Source organism: Podarcis gaigeae (genome assembly GCF_964106915.1).
Source record: "Podarcis gaigeae genome assembly, chromosome: 7".
NCBI classification, from domain to species: Eukaryota; Metazoa; Chordata; class Lepidosauria; order Squamata; family Lacertidae; genus Podarcis; species Podarcis gaigeae.
The window spans coordinates 9596288-9607399 of record NC_139683.1 but is presented as its reverse complement, the minus strand read 5'-3'; positions in this window follow the sequence as shown (position 1 = coordinate 9607399).

Sequence of the window (11112 nt, the reverse complement as noted above, 5' to 3'; positions counted from 1 at the left end):
AAAATAAACTTCCAATGGCACTTAGCAGGAAGAGATAATACCGACTTCCTTTCTCACGCTCTCTCGGACACTCACATGACGTATACAAATCATAGTACCACTCACTGGTACAGCTGGAGCAGCTCGGACTGATAAAAATCCTAACTGTTTCTCCCTCCCCATATGGGGCAAGAGTTTCCTTTGCCTTGCGGACAACTGCATAGTTGATGTTCCCAGAGGCCATGGCTGAGGGTTTGCTGGCCACCACCCTTGCTCTTGAGGAGACCAGCCTGGTGTGTGGTGCAACACCGCACCCCAGCAGGAGGGCACATCTGTCTTATAACCAAGTGAGAGGATTGTCCAGTATTGTCCAGACTGAGTGGCATTGTCATTCCAGTATTGAGATCTCTCTTAAAATGTTGGGTATTGAACTTGCATGCATATATAGCAGATGCTTTAAAAATGAGCCACAGAATTTAGATCCACTTGCCTTCATCCCAGTAGCCCTGCAGGATGGAGCTGGGTGCAGATGGGAGCATTCAGAAGCCTGCATTTCCTCCCATCCATTCATTACCAAACTCTATTTTTTATGCCATGGTCAACAGCCGGCTACTTCTTTGATGCAAATCTATTCTGCAGGGAACGACTATGCAGAGATCATCCTTCAAGAGAATATTATCAGCCTCCTAATCACACCCCAGAGAGAGGGGGAAACTGTCTCTGAAATCCTCAAGCATTTTAAAACATTCATAAGTTTTGCTTATTCACCAGTTAATTAGATTGTGTGGCTTTCCGCGTGGGAAAAGTAATTTTACTATTCACTGCTTGCCTCTAGGAAATAGTGATTCCAGACCCCAGGATGGTTTCCTTAGGCCTTGCAAATACACAGGGCGAGATGGTGCCCTTCCAAAGCAATTTTGGATTTGTCTACTTGCTACCAGGCCTGACAGTCGTGGGGCGAGGCCAAACATAATTTACCTGTGCTACAGGTATGGCTTCTTCCCAACTTTGGCAATTTGTAGACAGACAGACATACCTGCAAATCCAAGAGCAGTTCAGCTGTGAGTCTCAGTTTTCCACTTGTATTTCTGGTCAACTGTCCTTTCTTTTAAAGTAATTATTATAAAGCAGCAGAAGTAAATTAGTATTTGTTGCTTTATTCATTAATCACACACAATATACACAGGAACTTGTTGTAACAGTGCAAAGGTACTCAGGGGGTAGGAGGGGGACGTTACTTGGAGGCATCAGAAGGTGCTAGCCAATCAGCACTGTGCACAGCTGCTTTGGACTGCAAAGTTTAATAGCACTTCCCCCTACACACAGAGCTCTGCCTTGGAGAAAGAAGCCCTGCTTCAGTTTTGTATGTTAATTCCGTGTGTTTTTGTAATTGGATCTATACCTGGCAGCTGGGGAGGAGGGAGGAGGGAGGAGGGAGAAGGGAGAAGGGAGAAGGGAGAAGGGAGAAGGGAGAAGGGAGAAGGGAGAAGGGAGAGGGGTTCGGATTTGATATCCCGTTTATCACTACCTGAAGGAGTCTCAAAGCAGCTAACATTCTCCTTTTCCCTTCCTCCCCCACAACAAACACTCTGTGAGGTGAGTGAGGCTGAGAGACTTCAAAGAAGTGTGACTAGCCCAAGGTCACCCAGCAGCTGCATATGGAGGAGCAGAGACACGAACCCGGTTCACCAGATTACGAGTCTACCCCTCTTAACCACTACACCACACTGGCTCTCCTTAGTGATTAAGAACCTGATAGTCAATCTGGGCAAGACTCAGCTAGGTGGCCAAATGGGCTGACTCTGTATAAGGCAGCTTCTTACGCTCCTAAACAATATTCATGTATTAGAAGAATACTAGTCTATTTGGGGAAGGACCATTGCTCAGTTCTGCCTGCAGGAGTTTACAGGTTCAATCCTTGGTATCTCCACTGATGGCTGGGAATGTCCCCTGCCTGAACTCCTTGAAAACCCTGCCAGTCAGTGTAGAAAATACTGAGCTACACGGACCAATGGTTTGGCTCAGCATAAAGAAACTTACTGTGTTCCCATGAGCAGGCTCATGCAATGTCAGGCTTTGGTGAATCAGATCCCTCATCTGGTGGCAGTAAATAAGCAGATCAAACGAAAGGAGCGTTCTTATCAGATTAGTTCTTTAATAATCACAGCGAGAGACAAAGGAATGCAGATCTCTCTAAAAACGGTGTTGCTCCCAGTAAAGGTTTGTCTCTTCCGTCCCCATTAATCTACATCGCTCCTACCTTGGGTATCTGAGCTTGTTACTGTTGCGCTTTCTGTTCTATCACTTTCCAAGCCCGTCTAGTCTCAGGCAAAGGGGGGTGGGGTGGTCCAGGAATGTTGTCCAAGGATACTGAATCTGCCAGCTGTCTCTCTCCTGGTGTTTCCTTTTCTAGCTGTTCCTCATCCAGTATTTCCTAGCTTTTCCCCTCTGGGCTATGCCCCTCCGCAAACCACTGTTCTTTTTTTATTACATATTTTTTATTAAGAATTTAAACAAAACATATTGTCTTAATACATATCATCCTTGATTCCCCCCATTCCCCCCCATAAAATATACCCCTCCCCCCCCGACAAAACTGTATAAATCCCTAATTTATCTGACTGGTTATTGTCAATAGAAAGTTTGTGAGTGCTTATTCAAAACCTGCCAAGGAGTCTAGTTCACTTGTTGTTTCTTTAAGTACTTTGTAAAAGGTTCCCATTCATCTTTAAAGTCACAGTTCTCCTTGTCCCATAATTTATGTGTCAATTTTGCCAATTCTGCGTAGTCCATCAGTTTCTCTTGCCACAGTTCTTTGGTCAGGATTTCTTCATTCTTCCATCCTTGTGCTATTAAGACTCTCGCCGTCGTTGTCGCATACATGAAGATATTTTTCAGCTTCCTTGGCAGGTCTTTTCCTACAATCCCAAACAAAAATGCTTCAGGTTTCTTAACAAATGTTAGATGGAACATTTTCTTCAGTTAATTGTATATCATTTCCCAAAACGTTTTAATTTCATTACAATCCCACCACATATGATAAAATGTCCCCTCCTTTTCTTTACACTTCCAACACATATTTGAGCTGGTTATATACATTTTTCCGCAAACCACTGTTCTAAATCAATACTGTCCTCCTGCCCTTGGAAAGCTCCAGAAAAGTGTGTGTGGGGGGGAGGCAGCTCCCACCCTTCCTCCTCAGTCCAATCCTTGACATGCAGAAGGAGATGGCATTTTAGGTCTTTATAGGTCATTAGCAATTGTGCCCAGAATCAGGCTAGGGTGTCATGGAGATTTTGGCCAAAGGATCACACTGGAATGAAATTTCCAACCTAGTAGGCTTCCATTCTCCACACAGATTCAGTTTCACCTCTTCTTGGCGCAGCACCACATGCGAGAGGGCCATTGTCAAGGTGGAAATGTATCAGCAGGCCACTAGCTGCCATTTTTTATCTCCCACAATGCCCCAGGGCACCTGATGTGATGTCACTCTTGGGCATTGTGGGAAATGAAGAAGAGAAGAAGAAAAGTTTGGACTTGATATCCCGCTTTATCATTACGCTAAGAAGTCTCAAAGCGGCTAACATTCTCCTTTCCCTTCCTCTCCCACAACAAACACTCTGTGAAGTGAGTGAGGCTGAGAGACTTCAGAGAAGCGGGACTGGCCCAAAGTCACCCAGCAGCTGCATGTGGAGGAGCAGAGACGTGAACCCAGTTCACCCGATTACTAGTCCACCGCTCTTAACCACTACACTGGCTCTCAGTGTGGTGAGAGCTTATAGCTACTTGCGGCCCAGTGTGGTCAAGCCAAGGCAAGTACAAGTGTCCATGGGACCTGCTGGGCCACATGGACACTGCAGTTGACTGAGTATCCCAGGTGCTGGCACTCTCTACTGCAGGGAGTCAGGCTAGATGACCATTTGGGTCTCTCGCAACTCTACAATTCTACGATTCTCTTATTCTGATTTTATAAAGTTCTGGTGCAATTGGACCAGTACAAGGGGGGTGGGGAGAGCCTTCTGGGCTTGTTAAATTAGAATCTGAGCACTGCCTGTAAGTTTCCCACCAAAAGCCCTTAAGTAGCAAGAAAATACAGAAAAATGGAGTTTCTTTTAAAGGTCTGTTATTTATTTATTTATTTATTTTTAAGCAGAAGGCTTGGCCTTTTGATCCTCCATTGCAGAATTTTCTCTCTCCAAAAGCCCCTTTACAACTTCCTTAAGAACCCCCAAGCCGCAGCTTAGGAAAGGAATGGGAGAGAACGCAACCCGGAGTCCCAGCCCTTCGCTAGGACTCCCAGGAGCCTTTGAAAACCCTCTGCACAAACATGCTAAAAGGATCAAATTGACGTTTTGCACAAGCCAGAACCTCTCCGAGCCGCAGAAAGCTTTTAATCCAGGACTGCATGTAAGGCGATAGCTTCTAATTACCAGTCTAGACGAAATCAGCAATGCTGAGTTTATTAAAGGGCAGCTATCAATACAAGCAAAGGCCCTGATAAGGGACCAAGGGCTAATTGAAAGATCCGGTTGGAATCAGTTGATGTCTGTTCTTTCCTGGTTTTTGGCTGCTTTGGAAGCTTCCCTTCCCCAGCTACTCGGGATGCAAGCTGCTTCCTCGCTTTACAGATGTATAAAAGCTGTTTCTGCTTGACCAGACTTGATGTTGAATCCTACTTCAACATGGCCGAAGGGACAGTGCCCCCACCTCATGATATATTTTAAACAATCTTGTACCACTTTAAAACAGCCATTCACCCAGAGAATTCTGGGAACTGTAGTTTGCTAAGGGCGCCAAGAAGAGTCCCCTCTTCCCCCTCCCAGAGCTACAGTTCCCAGAAGTGTTACCAGATTTTTTTCAATGACCCGGGGACACTTTTCAACTTCAATGGATTATGTATGGGGACTGATTTGTAAATCTGGGGACTGTCCCCGGGAAACAGGGACGTCTGGTAACCTTACTTTAACAGTCAATTCCTCTTCACAGGGAACTCGGGGAACTGGGAAGGAAATGAGAGGTTCTCTTAAAATTCTCAGCACAGTTAAACTACAGCTTCTAGAATTCTCTGGGGGAATGCATGGCTGTTTAAAGTGTTATAAAGGTAAAGGGGACCCCTGACCATTAGGTCCAGTCGTGGCCGACTCTGGGATTGCAGCGCTCATCTCGCTTTACTGGCCAAGGGAGCCGGTGTACAGCTTCCGGGTCATGTGGCCAGCATGACTAAGCCGCTTCTGGCGATCCAGAGTAGCGCACGGAAACGCCATTTCCCTTCCCGCCGGAGCAGTACGTATTTATCTACTTGCACTTTGATGTGCTTTTGAACTGCTAGGTTGGCAGGAGCAGGGACTGAGCAACGGGAGCTCACCCAGTCATGGGGATTCGAACCGCCGACCTTCTGATCGGCAAGTCCTAGGCTCTGTGGTTTAACCCACAGCACCACCCGCGTCCCTCTTACAGTGTTATAAAAATGCCTTAAAGGTATGGCGAGGATGTGGCTGTTGGTGAAGAAACAGTATCTACCTCTGAGGGCGGCGGGCTGGCCTAGGTGTTGCAGGGCAAGCTTCATGACACACACAGCCCTATCCGTCGCCTGCCTATCAGCAGCCGCCACCTGAGGCGCCTGCCTCCATTTGCCTAATGACAGGGCCGGCCCCAACAACTGGACTGCCCATTCCACTACTGCCTGGGCCATTTGGGCAGGTCTTTAAATGAAAAAGGCTCAGCCCTGGAAGTAATTGTGGCATCAGCTCTGTCCAGGAGGCGTCTGCTGCTGCTCGCTTGCACACTGCCGACAAAACAGGCGGTTTTGCTAGACCCTTAGGCGATGTTATAGGGCAGCTCTGAGTCAAGGTGAAAATGCCATTCCTGTTTCTTTCATTAACCCTCCCAGGCCTGTCATTAAATATGGCAGGCTTAGCATTTTTCTCTTCAAATGAAAGAGCATCGCTTATCCCTGGGAGACTGGAAGGCTGGTTTTTCCCTTTCCTCATTCTCCCTCTCTCCCCCTTCTTTCTTTGCCGCTGCCTAAGTTTGATGAACAAGACAAGGTCAGCAATTTTCAGCTTATTGACAGAACTCTATTTATCTTTAGAAGTATTAAAATGGTATTTCGAGAGTGCCCAGAGCGGAAAAGTAGACTAAACTACAATATATATCACACACAAGCCTGCCTTATCAGAAGAGCTCTTTGTCTGGGAGGCAGGAGTGCTGTATACGGGCGTCAAAGAAACAAGGAATTGGAAGGGACCCTGAGGATCATCTAGTCCAACCCCTTGTAATGCAGAAATGTGCAGCTCTTCCATATGGGGGTTAAACCTACAACCATGGCGTTATCAGCACCATGCTCTAACCAACTGAGCTAAGCTGGGTGTTGGGGTGTGCATGTTTTGGGAACATAAGTCAGATACTGGTCCATCTAGATCAGTGGTTCTCAACCTTTGGGTCCCCAGATGTTGTTGGACTACAACTCCCATCATCCCTGAGCTCTGGCCTTGCTGGCTAGGGGTGATGGGAGCTGTAGTTTAACAACATCTGTGGACCCACAGGTTGAGAAAGGCTGATCTAGAGCATGGTGTATTGTCTACACCAGACTTCCTCAACCTCGGCCCTCCAGATCTTTTTGGCCTACAACTCCCATGATCCTTAGCTAGCAGGACAAGTGGTCATGGATGATGGGAACTGTAGTCTCAAAACATCTGGAGGGCCGAGGCTGAGGAAGCCTGGTCTACACAGTGACTCTCCAAGGCTTCAGGCAAGGAGTTGTGTGGCAAGTCCCGCCTCCCCCCTTGGAAAACAAAGACACAGGGCACAGTATTTAAGGTTAATGGGCAGAAAAGGCCACAACTTTATTGATTGCAGGAATTGAGCGGTATTGGCTTAGGCATTGGTCCTAACAACTAACCGGCTTCAGCCTGATTGCATGAAGGCCAGCAAGGGTTAAATACCAGTGGGGGGGAGTCCTGCTGATGTACATCAACTAGAAGTTCCCCCGAGGGGAGACTTCCGGGTCGGCGCCATCGCCGAATGGCGGGCTCCCTCCGAGCTCCGGAGGGAGCCGGCTTGGCAGGGGCTGGGTCCTACCGCACCGGCGATGCGGGGACCCTTAAAAACCACGGCCAGATTGAGGCCGTGGACATGGAGACTCGGCTGGCACCGTTAGCGCCCTCCCGACTCGTGAAGGAGCCTTTTTAAAGGCTACGGATCGGGTGCCGGGGAGAAGCGTGGTGCTTTGAGTTCTCTGCTATCCCTGCCGAGTGCAGCCGCATGCCATCCGGCGGAGAGCGCTGACTTCTTCTATTGAAAATTCGGCTCTAAAGAAGAACCCGTGAGTAATTGGAATATGGACTAAAAAAAAAAGGGGATAAATTTTTAAAATTCGGAGCGAACGGGGGAGGTGGAAAAAAGGAAGTCAGCCTACCCCTAAATTGTAGAAGAGCCAAAACAAAGGACTGGACAACTAAGATCGAGTGTAACCTTATCTTGCCGAATCAGCAACTTCGCGAGGGAAAATTATAAGATTGAGCTGGAGGAGAAAAGTGGAATTGTTTTAAAAAAAAGCAACCCCCCCGGAATCCCTGGAGCGATTCGTGAAACTGCCTGGAGAAAAGTGATGGAGGTTTTGACAGCTGTCAAAGAGCTGTCAAAAAGGAAGATTAAAATAGAGACTTTGTTATGAGGACTTTGCCGGTTATATTTGTTACAAATTGAATACAAACTGTTTTAAATATCGGTCAACAAGCTACTTGGTCTGGTGGATGTGATTCTGGAAGGGAACTTTGTTACTGCAATCCACCTAGAGGAGCCGAGGGACATTGCATGTGTTTTTCACAGGAAATGTGAACAGTTGAATGGAACTTTCAATCTCCTGGGAAACTGCAGGAATGGAACACTATTTTGTCTACAGAGGTCTACACACTACAGGAAACAATGGAACTATTTGTTGGAAAATGAAAGGAACATGATGTAATGCTTTGCTTCAAGAATAACAAACCTCTGCAGAGAACTTTTGGAAAAAGAACATTTCTGTGGGAGAACAGAGAAATAAAAAGGAGGAGAATGATTGATAAGAACAAGGAAACAACAAGAACTGGACAGAACTGGGGGAACATTTGGGATATTCAGGTTTGACAAGCTTATGGATACAAAATTGGAGTTTTTACTCCTGGATATAAAAACCTGGATAGAAGAAATGGGCCCTTATTTGATAGACTCCTTCTACGATTGGACATCCGTAATTAAAGACTGGCAAAGAACCGGAGGGATATAGTGTAATGTGGGAACTCCAGGAAGATATTAGAAGTGGAGGGATAGGTGAAACGCAAAGGGGAAAGAGGGGAGGGAAAATTGGAATCCAAAGGCTGTAAAATTATTATTTACATTTATCTTATTTTCATCTGTACTATGTTCGAAAGGGGGAAACCCGTGGAAGGGTATAGATCGATCTTAGGGGACGAGAATTTGGATAAATTGGGTTATTGACGAAGAGTGTAATTTGGGGATAAGAATTTGTTGAATTTAATTGCTTATTTGGAAGATTTGGAACACAAGAGGGGGTAGGGAGGGGAAGTCCTAGTTATTGGCAATAGATTGGATTTAATTTGCTTTGATTTGTTCTAATTTGGAAAACCTTAATAAAAATTATTATAAAAAAAAAAAATAGAAGTTCCCCCGAGGGGTCACCGCTCGGGGGTGTGCCTTAGGCCCACACCTCCATAGGCTTCGGACAGGGCAACGCTCCCCAGAATCCTGTACCGGACTACCCTTCGCTTTGGGGGAAGGTGATGGCGCTTCCTTCCCCCACTCTCATTTGCATAACAATACCCCTACCAGTGCCTAACTGCTAATGCCAAGAAAGTTGTGACGATTTGCTACGAGGTAGGCGAAAAACCAAATGGCTGGTGCCAATTTGCCAAGTGGAAAAAATTCCTACCAGGCCCCTTGACGGCGACCAACTGAAGTCCATAGCAAGATCAGAGAGCCAAACCTAAAGGGTGGGTGGGGTGGAAAACCAAAGCAGCTGCAACGGGGAAGAGAGGGAAATCCTCAGGCACGCCGGCCCTAAATAGCCCAGGCCACGCCTCTCTGGCCAGCCGTTTGGCTGGACAGGGAGATGACGCGCCCGAGGATTCCCTCATTCTCGCGGGGGCTGTGAGTCAGCCCCCGCGTGCGTGGGGAGGGCGTGGACCCGTAACCCCACCTCCTCTCCAGCTCAGAAGTGGCTTTCTCCCAGACCTACCAGGAGATTCTGGGGGATTAAACCTGGGATTTTCTGTATGCAAAGCAGTTGCTCTACCACTGAGCTATGGCCCTCCCACCATTTTGCATGATTAGAGAAGATTCTCATTAGGGTGTTTATTCCGTGCGACAGGCAGATCTCTTAAGAGTGCTTCCATGGGTGATTTTATTATAGATTCAGCACTGCTTAGGCATGACAATTTTTTTTTGAAGCATCCACATGACACCATCCTCACTGAAATGCAATACTATAGCCCCCCTATTTGAATCTGGATTTGCCATTTCTACTGTTTTAATCCACTTATTGTATTTTCTATCGAAACCATAACTCTAGATCCGAGCCCTATCTCAGAAGTATGGCGGAGACTAGGGTCAGCTCCCTTCCGTCACACACAGGGAAGGGAGAATCATCCAATTTTGGTTTCTCTCCATTTCTCATCCTTCCAGCCTTAAACTCAGATCTCTACACTTCCACATCACTTTGAGATCTTTTACTTTAAAAATAATCCCAATGAAAATTCATCAGCGTTTTAGTGTGAATTTCTCCTTGTATAGAGGCATTTGCATGCTATTTTGCTGAACATAATACACATTTGGGCAATTATCCCAAATAGAATAAATTTGTGTGTGTTACATTCACTGACATATGCATTCTGTGCACAGCTTTCCCTGGTATATCAATTCTTTTTAACACTTTGCCTGGCTGGAGAGCTGCATTTCAAAATTCAGAAAAGTACAAATTTCAAAGGAAAGCTGTATTTCAGTTCGTGCATTGTTTGGGTGGGTGCAAATGGGGGTAGGTTCACCTTTTAAAATGACCTGAATATGCACTTTCTCTCCCTCAGTACTCATGTATTTTTCAGGTTCCATCTCAACACTTCACCCATAAATGTGTGGTATATTGGATAGCTCAACATCAAAAAGACTAAGATCATGGCCACTGGTCCCATCACCTCCTGGTAAATAGAAGGGGAAGAAATGGAGGCAGTGAGAGATTTTACTTTCTTGGGCTCCATGATCACTGCAGATGGTGACAGCAGTCACGAAATTAAAAGACGCCTGCTTCTCGGGAGAAAAGCAATGACAAACCTAGACAGCATCTTAAAAAGCAGAGACATCACCTTGCCAACAAAGGTCTGTATAGTTAAAGCTATGGTTTTCCCAGTAGTGATGTATGGAATTGAGAGCTACACCATAAAGAAGGCTGATCACCAAAGAATGGATGCTTTTGAATTATGGTGCTGGAGGAGACTCTTGAGAGTCCCATGGACTGCAAGAAGATCAAATCTATTCATTCTGAAGGAAATCAGCCCTGAGTGCTCACTGGAAGGACAGATCCTGAAGCTGAGGCTCCAAGACTTTGGCCACCTCATGAGAAGAGAAGACTCCCTAAAGAAGACCCTGATGTTGGAAAAGATTGAGGGTCCAAGGAGAAGGGGACGACAGAGTGACAGAGGACGAGATGGTTGGACAGTGTTCTCGAAGCTACTGATTTGAGTTTGACCAAACTGCGGGAGGCAGTGGAGGAGAGGAGCGCCTGGCGTGCTCTGGTCCAGGGGGGTCACGAAGAGTCGGACACGACTAAACAACAACAGCAAATATTGGATAGAGTGTCAGCATGGGACTTGGAAGACCTGGGTTCAATTCCCCACTTTGCCATGAAGCTCCCTTGGGCTAGCCACTGTCTCTCAACCTAACCTACCTCACAGGGTTATTGTGAGAATATAATGAGGAGGGGGAGAACCATGTACAGTACATTGAGCGCCTTGGAGAAAAAGATGGGACGTAAATGCAATAGATATATAATAAATTTGGGAGACACACACACACAGAGGACAACCTTTAGCACAAATAGTCTGGCCCTCATTTTCACATTTTCTTCTGTAAGACAGGCAGTAA